This window comes from Cuculus canorus, chromosome 1 (assembly GCF_017976375.1).
Source record: "Cuculus canorus isolate bCucCan1 chromosome 1, bCucCan1.pri, whole genome shotgun sequence".
In the NCBI taxonomy this organism is placed as follows: Eukaryota; Metazoa; Chordata; class Aves; order Cuculiformes; family Cuculidae; genus Cuculus; species Cuculus canorus.
The window spans coordinates 150,720,923-150,734,498 of NC_071401.1; the positions used below are offsets into that span (position 1 = coordinate 150,720,923).

At 41.6% G+C, this 13,576-nt stretch overlaps 1 protein-coding gene across 2 annotated transcripts in view; it reads left to right on the plus strand.

The window, feature by feature from the left end:
* PTN (pleiotrophin) overlaps positions 1-13,576 on the plus strand; it is a 73,054-nt gene that overhangs the window by 22,539 nt on the left and 36,939 nt on the right. Inside the window, exon 2 of one of the 2 annotated variants that reach the window (XM_054085964.1) lies at positions 1,682-1,839. The exons of the other annotated variant lie outside the window; for it this stretch is intronic. The gene's annotated coding sequence lies outside the window, so the exon portion shown is untranslated. The remainder of the gene's footprint in view (positions 1-1,681; positions 1,840-13,576) is intronic. 2 annotated transcript variants of the gene reach the window in all.

The following is a 13,576-nucleotide window of genomic DNA, read 5'->3' on the forward strand; positions in this document are numbered from 1 at the left end:
GTAATGCCGCTCCCAGGAAGGCTGGCTTGGCATCTTGTTCACTGACTTAACAATGATTAATGTTTAATGATTCCCGCCTCTGGGGTAGTGCTTTTTCACTAAAACACTAAAAAAGGAATTAAATTGTGGCAAAGGGATTGGGAAATGAAAGAGAATCATGCCTGATTAGCTTCTGGAAGGAGGAAAAAAAATCTTATGGTTGAGAATGGTAATTGCTCTGTAAGGGGCAACTCCTGGAGTTTTCCCTTAATCTCTACGTAGGCTCTTTTCTGACTTGTACGTAACAGGTAAGCTTTGGACAGGCCTTCAGTGAAAAGAAGGACTGTGTTATCATTTTTCTGTTAGGATAAGGCAGAAAGGCAGTTTTAGGTAAGAATTTGCCTCTTACTGAGATCTGCACTTTGCAGCTTTTCTCCCATAACCATCCCAAAGTATCCTGCAGGATTCTGCATAGTTTTTTGTATGCTTGAGACATATGCTTATGACTGGTTATTCTGTGAAGTCATTAACGATATAAGTATCCTAGTATAATCTACGAAGCTTGTCTAATGCTTCCACAAAAGATTCCGAGTTTAGGGAATCACTTGCCACTGCTTCTTGCCTTCCTTCTGTCCTGCTTATCTCTTTTTCAAGTGGTACAGGCAAATAAGCTCTTTGGAGATGCTGCATCTCGGACTTCCCTTTCCTTTCCTCTTCCTGCCTTTCTGTCACTGGCATCAGCAGGCTCCCTCAGCTACGTAGGATGGCATGCAGCGGCACATTTTCCTTTGTCTGATATTGGGTTACACGGACTCATTTAACTTTTTTTTTTTTTTTCTTTGATTGTGCATCTATTTCAGAAGATCTTTGCCAATGCAGTTGTGGTGAGGTTGTGAGAAAAGGGGAAATTAGATGAACACACCAGAAAACCAGTGCTGTGTCAGAGTGAATAAGCTATTGCCTCTTAAGGGCATTTGCTCGCCAATGCTAAAAATTGCCTTGGTGTTTGATTGATGTCATGTATCAAGCTATGTGATGCAGAGGTGATGGGATGGCACAGCAGGTATATACATTGTGGGCAAAATAGCTCCAATGAAGGAGATTTGATGAAGAAAATTTAAATACTACAAACACACTTTGTTTCTAATTGTACTTTTTCCTTGCAGTGAGTTGCCCATCCTTTAGTCTTTCACTGCAACTCCTTTTCAGGCATTTCTTCCTTCTCCCCTCAAATTTCCATCCTTTCCTGGTAGTCTGACAAGAAATTCTATCTGGGGAAGAGGCTGAGGAAATAATCCCTCCTCCCCAAATAACAGCATCTTTCTTGGCAGAATCTGCAGTTTTTGCGAGTGAACTATGTTCCCTCACACCTCCTGTGCTTTGCTTTTTCAAATCACATAACTTCCTGCATGAGGTAACCTTTTCTATCTCAATCTGCCTCTCTCCCTTGCTTGCTCTCCCTCTGGCTTGCTTTTCAGTTAGCGTTGCTCTCTGCGTCCCTTGCTCGGTGATGAATGAGTTTCATTCATCTTTCTTTGGGGGACTCTGTGAAAAGCTTTAGACTTTGCCTGCTCCCATTTTTTCGCTCAGCTATTCATTTCCATGGCGATGGAGAAAGGAGGGGGGTGGCAGAGTGGGTGGCAGTGGGGCCAGAGGTCAAGAGTGGCCACTTTCTGAATTAAAGCTTTGAATTCCATTAAAGGTGACATCTTGTAACCTGGAGTAACTCTCCAAGAACTTGGCTGTCAAAGTCATCAAAGCAAAAGGAGAGGGAGGCAAGAGAAAGAGAGAGATCAGAGCAGAAGAAAACCGAGAGTTTGGAGTTGCTGTCAGGATTACATCTGGTGACTTAATATAGAGGTAGTTCATTTGTGTTGCCATACATGGGGCTTCAGTTGGGCCATGCTCCTAAATCTGCATGCAGATAAGATGTGCGAGGTAGACAGGATTCCCCTTATCCTTTGATTAACAAATGTAATCTTCCGATTAAAGTAAACAACCCTTCCCCTCTGAGAAATAGGAGGGAGGAATTGAGTTTGGGTAAGTATTCTGTCCACTTTGGGATTTCATTAGCTTATTTTTTCATTTCTTTCACACATAGAGGTGCCAGGAGGACTCAGTCAACAAAGATGAGGAATGTTTATTTGGCGTTCTGTGAATAGTCACTGAGTAAAAGTTTGTGTCCCAGAAGCATGTGAAGTAGAGCAAAGTGTGTTGAGCTATTTCCAAACATTCGAATTATAGATGTTTTAAGACCATTAAATTTGGGAGCTTGCCAATCCCTATATTAAAAAAAAGCAAAAGCAAACGTGTTGGACTTTGTCATTTGCAGATGTTACTTCTATGGCAGTTGATTACAGGGGGAAGGACTCAGAATGAGGCACCAGGACCTCACACCCTGTGTGCATGATATATTCTGAATTCACATCTACTTTTTGAATGGTCTCGTCATGGTGGTAATCGGGGTCTGTGTTAAAACTCCCCTTTCTCACTTTTGCCACCTGATGAGTCAGTGGTTCAAAGCAGAATTGTCTATTAGTTCTCAAATGTGTGATCTTGCTTGTGACACTGTTGGTTTATAATACTTGTTATCCTTCTGTCCTGAAGGCTATCTGGTTCCTCTTTTATGATGTCCCGATCCTAATGTGTATGAGCAGGAAAACTTGCTAATTTTATAGTATATAAAGTTTTTCATCCTTCGTCTCATGTGTTTTCTGTATTGAATGAAAATGCAAGAGTTTGGTGATGAATTGCTTGTGAAACTCGCTTTGAAACCTCTCCTAGCGTAATATTTCTCGACTTGCTAAGTCTGTCTGGGTCACAAAGTGGACAGTACTCTTCCTGCCAGTCCCGAGTATGCTGCTGTCAAAAACTGTGCTGTGTGCTCAGCAGCCAAGATTTATAGTTTTTCTGTACTCTGTGTCACACTTGCTGTGGAGTCCCCAGCATCCAGGTCAATTTGGGATATCTGGAAAGACTCATTGGTCTCTCTTGAGCTGTGTTCATCATTATGGTACCTCTGCTATCTTACTATTCACTAGCATCCCTGAGCTTCCTTGAGGCACTTTAACAAATAGCTTAATGTGTTCGAGGTGGAGGAGGATTCTGGGTTTTTTCTTTGGCTAGAAAATTGTGGCTTTTATTGCTGGAGGCTGTTAGGGTCCTTTCCTGAGAGTAAACTGTGACAGACTTGCCTGCATTTTGCTGTGTGTGTTTTCTTAGTATTTATTCCTCCATATCAAAAATTATTTCCAGAATCTTTTAAAATAACACTTAAAGCTATATTTTTGTGGGTTTTGCCCCCTTCCTTCCCTGTGGTACACAAGACAGTAGTATCCAGTAATTGGTCTAGTAAGATAATGAATTATTTTTTTCTCTTAGTCAATTCTTCACTTCCTTAACTAGCAACAAGGAGGGATTCAAACCAAAAGGAAGGGACACTGGATTTTTGAGACCAAACTGCACAAATTCTCCATTTTTGTGATGCAGTAAAAGTAGGAACTGGAACTGTGTATAGTATTCACAGGAGTTAGGGAAGTTATTAGAAAAGTTTGACATTCATGTGCATTGGTGGGTTTTTTTGTTTATGTATTTGGGGCTTTTTCAGGGTAGAGAAGATAGGGAAGAAATAATTTGAGGTACCAGAAATATTCTAACCTGAAAAGCAGAGCAGAAATAGATGCTCACATAACTGAATGAATGAGAGTTCTGTCAGTCATATGTAACTCTAAAGATGTTAAAAGTCCCCTAATTAGAGAGAGAATCAGTTGTAATTTGTATTATTCCATGCTAAAGGAAAGACTGCTGTGAGAAATATCTGTAACTTTGAAGACATGCTGCAGCTAATAAAGGAACTACTCCAGCCAAGGAAAGGATCAAAACTATAACAGCAGCCACTGATTCAGAGTATGCAAACTTGAGCCGAAGGGACCTCAGAAATAGGGCAAAGACAAAGTAAATGGAGAATAAAAGCATCATAGATCTTTTTACATCAGGGGTAGAAAGAAGCAGTGCAGGGACTGAGGGTGAGGAATCTCTGCATTAATAAGGAAGATACTGGCCTACTTTAGTAGACTCAGACTCTCAGTCTACCGGCACCAGAATAAGAGGGTAGCAGCTGTTCTTTCAGTTTTCGTATTTGTAATTATGGCATTTGACTGGCAATCTCTCTGTATCTGCAGGATGGTGATGCTTGTTGCGGTGTATTCTAAATGCAAAGGTGCTGTGACCTACCCCAACAGCAGCTCTTTTATCAAGTGTACTGGCTGGTGAGCTAGGGCCATTCTATTTTCCCCCTGAGGAGATTTGGCTCCTTTTTTTAATCTGCTTTTGCTGGTGAGATGCTTGTTGGACACAAATCTGCTCCAGCAGGACTTTCAGTTCTGTTAGTCCTCTAATCCTTTCACCTGTAAACTGAATAAACAAGAAGTGAAGACAATGGATAGGAACCATAGAGATTTGATTTAATGAAGAGACTTGATTTACCTGTTTTGCTCTGCTTGATCATACTTTTCCACATGCACTTTCCTTCATGAGACAGTCCTGTAGTTTCTCCCTTACGGGTGTTACCTTGTTTACTCTTCCTACATTTCTGTGTATTTTCATACTTGCTTGTAATACATTCTTCCCCTCTTGGTAGCGCACCCACCTGTTAATGTTTATTCTGATTAAAAAAGCAGATACCAGGAGTAATCAGAAAGGTGACCTCATCGTTAACCTGCATGTTATCTAAGGAGTGATAGCACTCTGGCTTGCAGAGGCTGTAATAGTATTGGTTGGGTAAAGCATAAACAGTTCCCATTCCTCTGTCAAGCCATTTTGAGAATTAAAATGCAGAAATACAGCACAACGTAAGCTGTAGTAATTATACCTGCCATTTAGAGATCTATTTTGCTGAAGAGCAGACATGACAAAACATTCAGTCATAGGACTTTTGCCTCCCTAGCTGTCTTGGGGTCTCGACTGTAAACCTTGCACTTGCTAACATGGATGCTATCCAGCGTAGTGGGAGCTCCAGGGCTGGGAGAAGGAAAACCCCTCACCACACTAAGGGGTTAGACCAGGTCGGTGACGGTCCAGCCTTATACAAAACCACACCTGGTTGTAGTGCCAGGCATAAGAGAGACTGTGGGTCACTTACACAGTGCTGGTGATTGAGCACTGGCACAGGTTGCCCAGGGAGGTTGTGGAGTCTTCATCCTTGAAGATGTTCAAAAGCCATCTGACCGTGGTCCTGGGCAACCTGCTGTTGGTGGCCCTGCTTCAGCAGGGGGGTGGGACAAGATGACTTCCAGAGTTCTCTTCCAACCTCTGCCATTCTGTGATTCCTGTACAGACTAATTCCATGACTCTTGAGCGATTGTCTTATTCAGGGTTATACGCCATCTCTGTCCTTCTGCTGGTCAAGTTGTACATTGCAGATTAGCAGTATACACTAGTAGAGGTGAGGAGAAGAGCCTGCATTGCGTGTTATGTTAAGAGAAGGGGCTAAATTATACTAACCTAACTTTTTACTTGAAGGAACTAAGAGTAGAAACATTGCCGTTTCAACTAGTGTTCCAGTTGTGTGCACAGACTGACATTCTGATGAAGTTTAGTGTCTAAAGGGACAACATTCTTACTCCTTCAAAGAGACTTAATTGCAGTGTAAGACAGCCTGGAGTTGCAGAGAAATTAGTCCTATATTGTGGTTTATACTGATGTAGCACTTAAGACTATAAGACTTTCTAGGCATCCTGTGGCCGTGGAGCAGGGAAGCCAAAGTAGCCAGGGGTTACCTTTTGTGGGAAGTCATCTAAATCAGAATTGTCTTTGCTTTGGAGGAAAGGCCAAACATGCAGTATACAGAGAAGAATGGTTGGATATTTTGTGCAGTCTAAGCGGTGTGCAGAGGTCCTGATTGCATGTAGTGTTTAAATATCTCTTTTCCCAAACCCATGAGGATGAATTGCTTCTAGAAAAACTGGTAGGAGAGTCCTGGGAATGGGCTGCTCAGCTGGGCGCTGGAGTAGCTTGAACTCCTTACACCTTCCTGCCCCCAGTTTCCAGCTTTTGTCACTAAGAGCTCTGCTTTTTCTTTCTAAGGTTATTTCTGGGTCGATGGAGAGGAAGGTATAATCCATGAGCCTTGTGAGGTAGTTAGCTTAATCACCAAGCCTTGTGAGGTAGTTGGCTTAATCATCCAACCTTCTTCTGGCAGAAAGCTGCTTAGAACAAGCCTATCCTGTGGCAGTGAGGGGGAGGGAAGAGCGGGGAGGAAATAGGGTAGGGTAGCCTGGATCAGAGATCTGGAAATAGGTTCTGGAAATCCCACTCTTCTGACGTAGAACTCCCTTTGTTAAATCCCTCACCAACTTCTGATTTATATAAATGTTTATATGAGGGGGAATCAAATTACTCTAATCTTCTAGCAATTGGAAATCTGACATCTACCTGCAAATGGTTTTAGTTAAATACTGTAGGGTTTAGTAGTAATATCTATTAAATTCTATGTTTCCATCCTTTGAAATATTATAGGATGCTTTTCTTCAGTGCCTAGCCTTTCATAAGTTCATCAGAATTGAGCTGTCGTCATCGTGGATTGAGAAGAGACTCTTTTGAAGGATTTATTTTTCTCCATTTCCTTCACTGAGTTTCTAAAAAAATATCAGAGTACAGAAAATAGTCACCTGCTCTCAGGTTGTTTGAGTAACTGCCTCAGCCCCTGTGCCTCAGCGCCGTTCATTGGGCTGAGCTTCATATTCAGATACTTCCTGCATCAGCTTTTCTCCTCAATACACAGTCTGCTTGTCACTGTCTCCTGGCCCATTCCTTTCCTGATCATCATCTTCTTCCAAGTCCTTTTTCATCCCATCTGTTTTAGGTCTTTGCCATCTGTGACACAGTCCGCTACCGTGAAAGGTTTCGGAGACTTTTCCTGAAGTGATAGAGTTGGGACTGATTGTTTCTCTGTTCAGTGTATCTAACTTAATGACAGCTTTTGTCCCATCTCTGCCAAGTTTTGGAGACTGTTTCCTATAACATGTCTACATAAAATATATATGCAATATCTGTAAAAGCAGAGACTTTTTTTTTTCCTTCCCTTGGGAGCATCTGAGCTGTAGTAGAGAGTCATCATTGCATTCTCTGCACTGTTTGGGCTGGCTCACCCCCGTGGGTGGCTGTGGCATAGACACTGCATGCCAGTGGATCAAAGGCCTTGTTGTTTTTCCTCGACTGCAGATATCTGCAATAATGCGGATATGGGGCATAAGATGAAGAAAGGGATGTGGCATAAGACTGCATCTTGGAACTGTATCCCTGGGAGAGAAGGATCAGTTTAATGCCCACATGAACTGAGCCTTTTTTCTGTGCCCAGGTGCAGTCAGTCAGCAAGGCAGCATTGACTGAAAATGGGTCCAAGTCTGGGGCCTCAAGGAGTAGGAAGAAGGTTACAAGTATCACAACTGACCTGTGTGAGAGCCAGTGCTGGCTCGGGGAGGGAGAATCGGTTCCTGAGTCTCATGCTTCATGTATGATGCTTAGGAGAGGTCTGTAAAAACAGGCTTCTGGAGTTGCTTGTGTTCTCACTTCTTTCAAGTTCCAGGTATAGAAAGTGTGGGTGTAAACTGTGCCATGCTGTCTACATGCTTGCTTTATTTGCTATTTATAACTTCTAGTAGAAGTGCCTTTATTTGCAGGTGAGGTTTGTGTGCTGAGACTTCACCTTGTATCTTCAAGAACGAATAAGATCTCAAGTGACAGGTCATGTAGAAGTGCAGTGCTATAGTATGTTTAGTATATGTAGAGACCTTGATGGGTTTGAGAGATGGGCCTCTGTAAAGCTCATGAAGTTCAACAAGGCACAAATGCAAGATCTTGCACCTGGGTCAGGGCAATCTCAAGCCCAAATACAGACTGGATGGAGAATGGATTGAGAGTATCTCTGAAGAGAAGGACTTAGGCGTGCTGGTGAATGAAAAGCTCAACATGAACTGGCAGTGTGTGTTTGCAGCCCAGAAAGCCAACTATATCCTGGGCTGCATCAAAAGGACTGTGACCAACAGGTCAACAAGAGGTGATTCTGCAACCCTAAGTTGCTCTCATGAGATCTCATCTGGAGTACTATGTTCAGTTCTGGAGTCCTCAGCACAGGAAGGACATGGATCTGTTAGAGCAGGTCCAGAGGAAGGCCACAAAGATTATCCTGCCCTATGAGGACAAGCTGAGAGAGAGTTGGAATTGTTTAGCCTAGAGAAGAGAAGACTCCAGGGAGATCTTGCAGCAGCCTTCCGGTACTTAAAGAGGGCCTACAGGAAAGCTAGGGATAGGGCTCTTTATCAGGAAGTGTAGTGGTAGGTGATGGTTTTAAGATGAAAGAGGATAGATTTAAATGAGATATTAAGAAGAATTTTTTTACTGTGAGGGTGGTGAGGCTCTGGAACAGTTTGTCCAGAGAAGTCCTGGATGCCCATTCCTGGAAGTGTTAAAGGACAGGCTGCATGTGGCTTTGAGCAACCCGATCTTGTGGAAGGTGTCCCTGCCCATGGCAGGGGATTTGGAGCTAGATGATCTTTAAAGTCCCGTCCAACTCAGACCATTCTGTGATTTGCTTTTTATTTTTTTTTTCCCTTAATTTTAAGGCATTTGTTGACAAGGGATACAGGCAACTTTGAATCTAAGTCCCCTGCTCCTCACTATGTTTGTTGTGAGTGGATTATGACTTTTCTCTGTATCTGGAAAACTGCACACCAGGCAAATGGTGACTCTGAGAAGTTTAACCAAGTTATTTCTGCTTTTCTGTGGTTTGTACTGTTGCAGCATGAGGGCAGATCAATGGCATGAATCGAAAGTTGAATACATGCCCTGACCTGTAAGGAAACATGGCCCTTGGGGTGGAGTGAGAGATACTGATACAAGACGCGCTGATTTTATTTCCATCCATTCCAAGGGCAAAATGCTGTGAAGGCCAGCCCTGGTATAGCAGAAAGGATGTATTGCAGGTCTGTGTGCACTGGAATGTCACAGTAAACCGTAATGCTGCTGTGGGGATCTAGGAAGAGCATCAGGCTAGCTGCTCTACTGAAGCTCTAATTTGCTCATCGCTTTTGGCTGATGTGATTAGTTGTCAAGGCTAATTACCTTCAGGAATTCTCCCTCTTGCCTCCCTGAGTCCATACATGAGAAAGCTGGTGTTATGATCCTTGACAATATAAACTGTTCTTCCTTCTTTCCATCCTAGGAGAAGATCCAAGTATTGATGATATGGAGACAGGGGAGTGCTTCAAGATTCTCAGCTGTCTTTCTGTGTTCTCCTTCGTGTGCTTATTTATCCTATTGCTAGAACAGAGAATGGCAGAAATATTCTCAGAAGCAATCCGATAAACATACACCCATTATGTGAACAGATATAAGTATGGTCTTTGCCAGGGCTTTTTACTGTTAGTGAAGAGAAGAGTGAAAGTAACTGGCCAACAGATATACCATGTGTTTATTTCCTTGTAAGTAGTTGTGATGCAGTGACCTAAGGAGAGGGTAGTAGAGAAGGAAGTTAATTGAAATGATCTGTAACTTCGAGCAAGTCTGAATTTAACCATCCTTTCCTGCATGCATGCAGCATGCCAACCACTCCTCATTGGACAGTGAGGCAGTCTTACCCAAAAGCTGAACTTCTCTTTTCTTAGTAAAAAGAGAAAAGAGCCAACAGATTTCAGCATGCACTGTGGTTCACAAACTATGGAGAAGGAGAAAATTGACTGGACTAGGTTGAGTTTGGGGTTTGATCCTTTGTCTCCTGTGGCAGCACACATCAGAGAAGGTGCATTCAGCCTTGTGGAGCTAATCGTTTAGGAGTGGAATCAAGAATCATTAACATTGATGAGAGAATTAAGTGTATGACTGAAATCCATACAGGCCTGCTGACTGACTGGTAGCTTTGGTGATGAAGATTGTACAGCTACAGTTATACTAAAAAGAAGTGAGATTAGCTTGCTTATAATGAACCCTGTGAAGCCAGCAATTTCTGATACTCTAGCTATTCAGGATAAAGTTGACCTACATTTATATTTACTTATATTTAAATTGCACTGACGTTTGAGACATTATCAGTGAGCACTAGCTGGATACTGAGCAGAGGCACAGAAGATCTACATTTTGTGAATCTAGGTATCTCATGTGCTGGTAAGGTTTTAAGTCCCTTGGGACTTCATATCCAAGCACTTACCTAGTTAGTAGCCAGGTTACCTGAAAACATGGAATCTGTGGGTTCCCCTCTTTCATTCATTAAAGCCAGCAAGTTCACTTAATGTGGGGTTTTGCTTTCTAAAACCTGCAGCCTCACAAAATGTGCACATGAACCTATAATTGTGCAAGGGAGAGAAGATCTAGCACCGGGTCCATTGAGGATTTTGGGGTTTTTTGAGGGGGAGAAGGTTGAGGTTTTTTAATAAAATTATTTGGATTTGCTGAAGTTGAAGTGGGAAGGGAATATGTGTGCATGAAATTGTCCAGTACTTCAGGCTTTGCTTATAAAGAAAGCACTATTCAGTTCTGGTTTTTCATTAGGGTGTAATGACAGCATATTTTTTCAGAAAGTTTCAAGAGTGGAAGGTCATCCCTTGCTAACAGCATTGCAGTTCCAATTTCCAAATTTTCTTAAGAGTGGTGGTGCAGAGATCTGAGTAGGTGTAAGTCGGTCAGAGGGGTTTTCTCTTTGAGCTTGGGTTGTAATACCTTACTGACAGCTTGCTGCAGCTGAAATTTGAACTTGGTTCTTGTAGATGTTTTCTCTGATAGGGACTAAAAGAAAGTCTTAGAAAAGTTTAAATAACACTGCCTCTTTCGGACAAGGTGTTTTGAAATCCACATTAAGACTTTCTGACCTGCTTGTTGGCAATAATTGCTAAATGCAGTTATGTGGTATGATATAAAGAGAAGAAACGATTTGCCCCCCCTTCTCTATTGGCAATATTTAACTGGAAGGGAGGCTGCATGTTGCCAGAGTCTTCCCACTCCTGTCCTGGCCTTCAGGGGCTCTGCAGAATGCTTTGGAATGTGCCAAGACCTTTGGGACACCCACACTCTGAGAGAGAAAAGAAGGATCAGCGGTTTGGTAGCTTTCTTGCATTGGCTTTCTGACATTGCTATTAATAAGTATCAGGGATACTTATATTGTCATTGTCCTATTTGTGGCCTTGTGAATTCTTTTATTTTATTTTTTTTTTCTCCTTGATTTCCGGTGGATTTTTACCTGCAGATGGGTTCAAGACAGGACAGTGGTCACATGAGATTTTTCACATTCTGGTGTGTCATCATCAACAAGTATTTTACAATTTAACACATAGATAGCTAATGTTGTAGAAAAGATGTCCTATAATATAATCAGTGGAGGGAGTGCACCTGAGTGTGAAATGTCGAGAATTGCATATTGAAATGTCAATTGACTTGCATGTCTCACTGCTTTGCTAAATTATTTGCTTAATGACTTATTCTCTTAGTCTTGAACTGGAGAGAGCATCTGCATCACTGGCCATAGTAACTATTGGTAATTCCAAAACAATTGATAACTGGGGCTGTTTTGGAATTACTGCACATTTAGGTTTTTGCCATCATTACAAGATCCATTTTATGGCTTTGCATGTTGTTCAGTCACTGGTTAAAGGTGGGTATAAAATGCTAATGGATCATTTTGACCACTCATTTCCACAAGTATGTGTAATGAATAAAGCACAAGGCAATGAAAAATTGGGTGGATGCTGTAAATTGTGTTCTTTAATGCCTGCCTGGTCCCTAAAACTCTATTTTGGCGCCTAGGTAAACTTGGAATTTAAAGATTCAGTTGTGTATAAGATGAACATGACCACCATTATTTTTTTACGAACTGTGTTAATTCTTGTCTTCTGTTTCTCAGCATTTAAGAACATTCTTCATGTTTTCATGTCTGAGCGCTTCTATATATAGTGCCAAAGATCTTTTATTACATTTTGTTTTCCTTCATTGCACAGTTTGTAAACTGAAGTTGCTAGATTATCAAATCTTCTTGACTCCTAGTGGTAACCTCTTTCGAGAGATCAAGCAATGTGGAGTTTGTTTTTATTTGCATTGCACGTGGCTGCGGTTATTTTTTATATTAAAACCCAGCCTTTGAGTTTGACTTGACACTACATGGAGAAAAAAAAACCAAGAAAAGGACAAAGTGCTGTTTGATACTTTGGAAATACAACATAATGAAATGGTGAAATGTTATGGTGGCAAAATTTAATTAGCTGTAACATAAGAGAAAACAAATCGTGACATTTATTTTTAGGAAGAAGCCTCCCACAGAGAACTGCAGAATCACTTGCTGGGAGAAGCAGAGTAGAGTACAGATACTCTCCTCAAGCAACAAAGCAAGAAAGTATCTTTAGAAACTGAGTTGTTTATTATTATTGTTGTTATTAACGCCACCACCCATGGAGAAGAGTGAGTTTCTCCCACAGCAACTAGTGCAGAACAGATACATAACAGAGGTGGAATCCTAAGAAAACTAGGGATATAGCAACTGCTTTTGCAGACCAGATACTCTGACGAGAATATACAGCATGCGTTTTTGGTGGCAGAGAGAAAATGAGGAAAGTGTTAAAATGAGACTGGAATGGGAGAATAAGGCAGAGGCTGAAGAAAAAAAATGGTAGGAAAAGCCAAGTTAAAAGAAACCCAATAAAGGACCATTTAAGATGCACAAGGGTAGACTATGGGTTGTAAATTAGTATAAATGGAAAAGAGCTCTCTTTTTGCACTTTCTTTTTTTCTGAAAGACTATTTTGCTAATTCTCAGTTTCCCATATATTAGTCTGAATTAGCAGATGTCCTGATTCTCTGGATGTGGTCCCATTTTGCATAGCATCAAGCCACAGGATGCAAAATGCCCTGCTGTGTCTTTTACATGATCAGCAAGAATAATAGCTGAAGAAATGCAGAAGTGAAATTTGTTGTCTTTCTCTAGATCATAGGATTATAATTAACCCATCACAGACAGCTGTGTTCAAATATGCGTTTCCACATATAGGTATATCTATATACATGTATATGTGCTTTTGGTCAATTTTACCAAATATCAATAAGCCAGGGAAGAGTCAGCAAATAATAGATGCTGGGCAGCAAGAAGAGACAAAAAGATTTGCTTGGTGGTGTCGTGCTGCACCCAGTTTGCCTTTCCTCATTCTTGTCGTACTCATCGTACATCAGTCCATGATAAGGACTCCATATTCATACCAGTGAAAAGACTGGAAATAGCACTTGACTTTTCATAAGGAGATAACCAGAAAGGAGTTGGTGGCAGCAGACTGCTGTGTGCTGGCACTTAGTTGGATGTGACAGTCATGTAAGATGGACTGCTCTTGCATGTACCAGAGCTGTGGCATGAGTTTAGCCAGAATTTGCCTAAAATTTAGCCTCTGCCTATTTAGATATTTAGGAGCTGATTGTGCACTGATTCTGCTCAGTGTTTGGATGCTGGGAAATGCATCATAGTCTGTGACTGTTACTGAACCAGGCAGGGACAGAATGAGTCGACAGTTGCCCTATGCAGCAAGGTGCTAGTCCTGTGAAAAAAAAAGAAGGGCTTAAGAATAAGCATGAA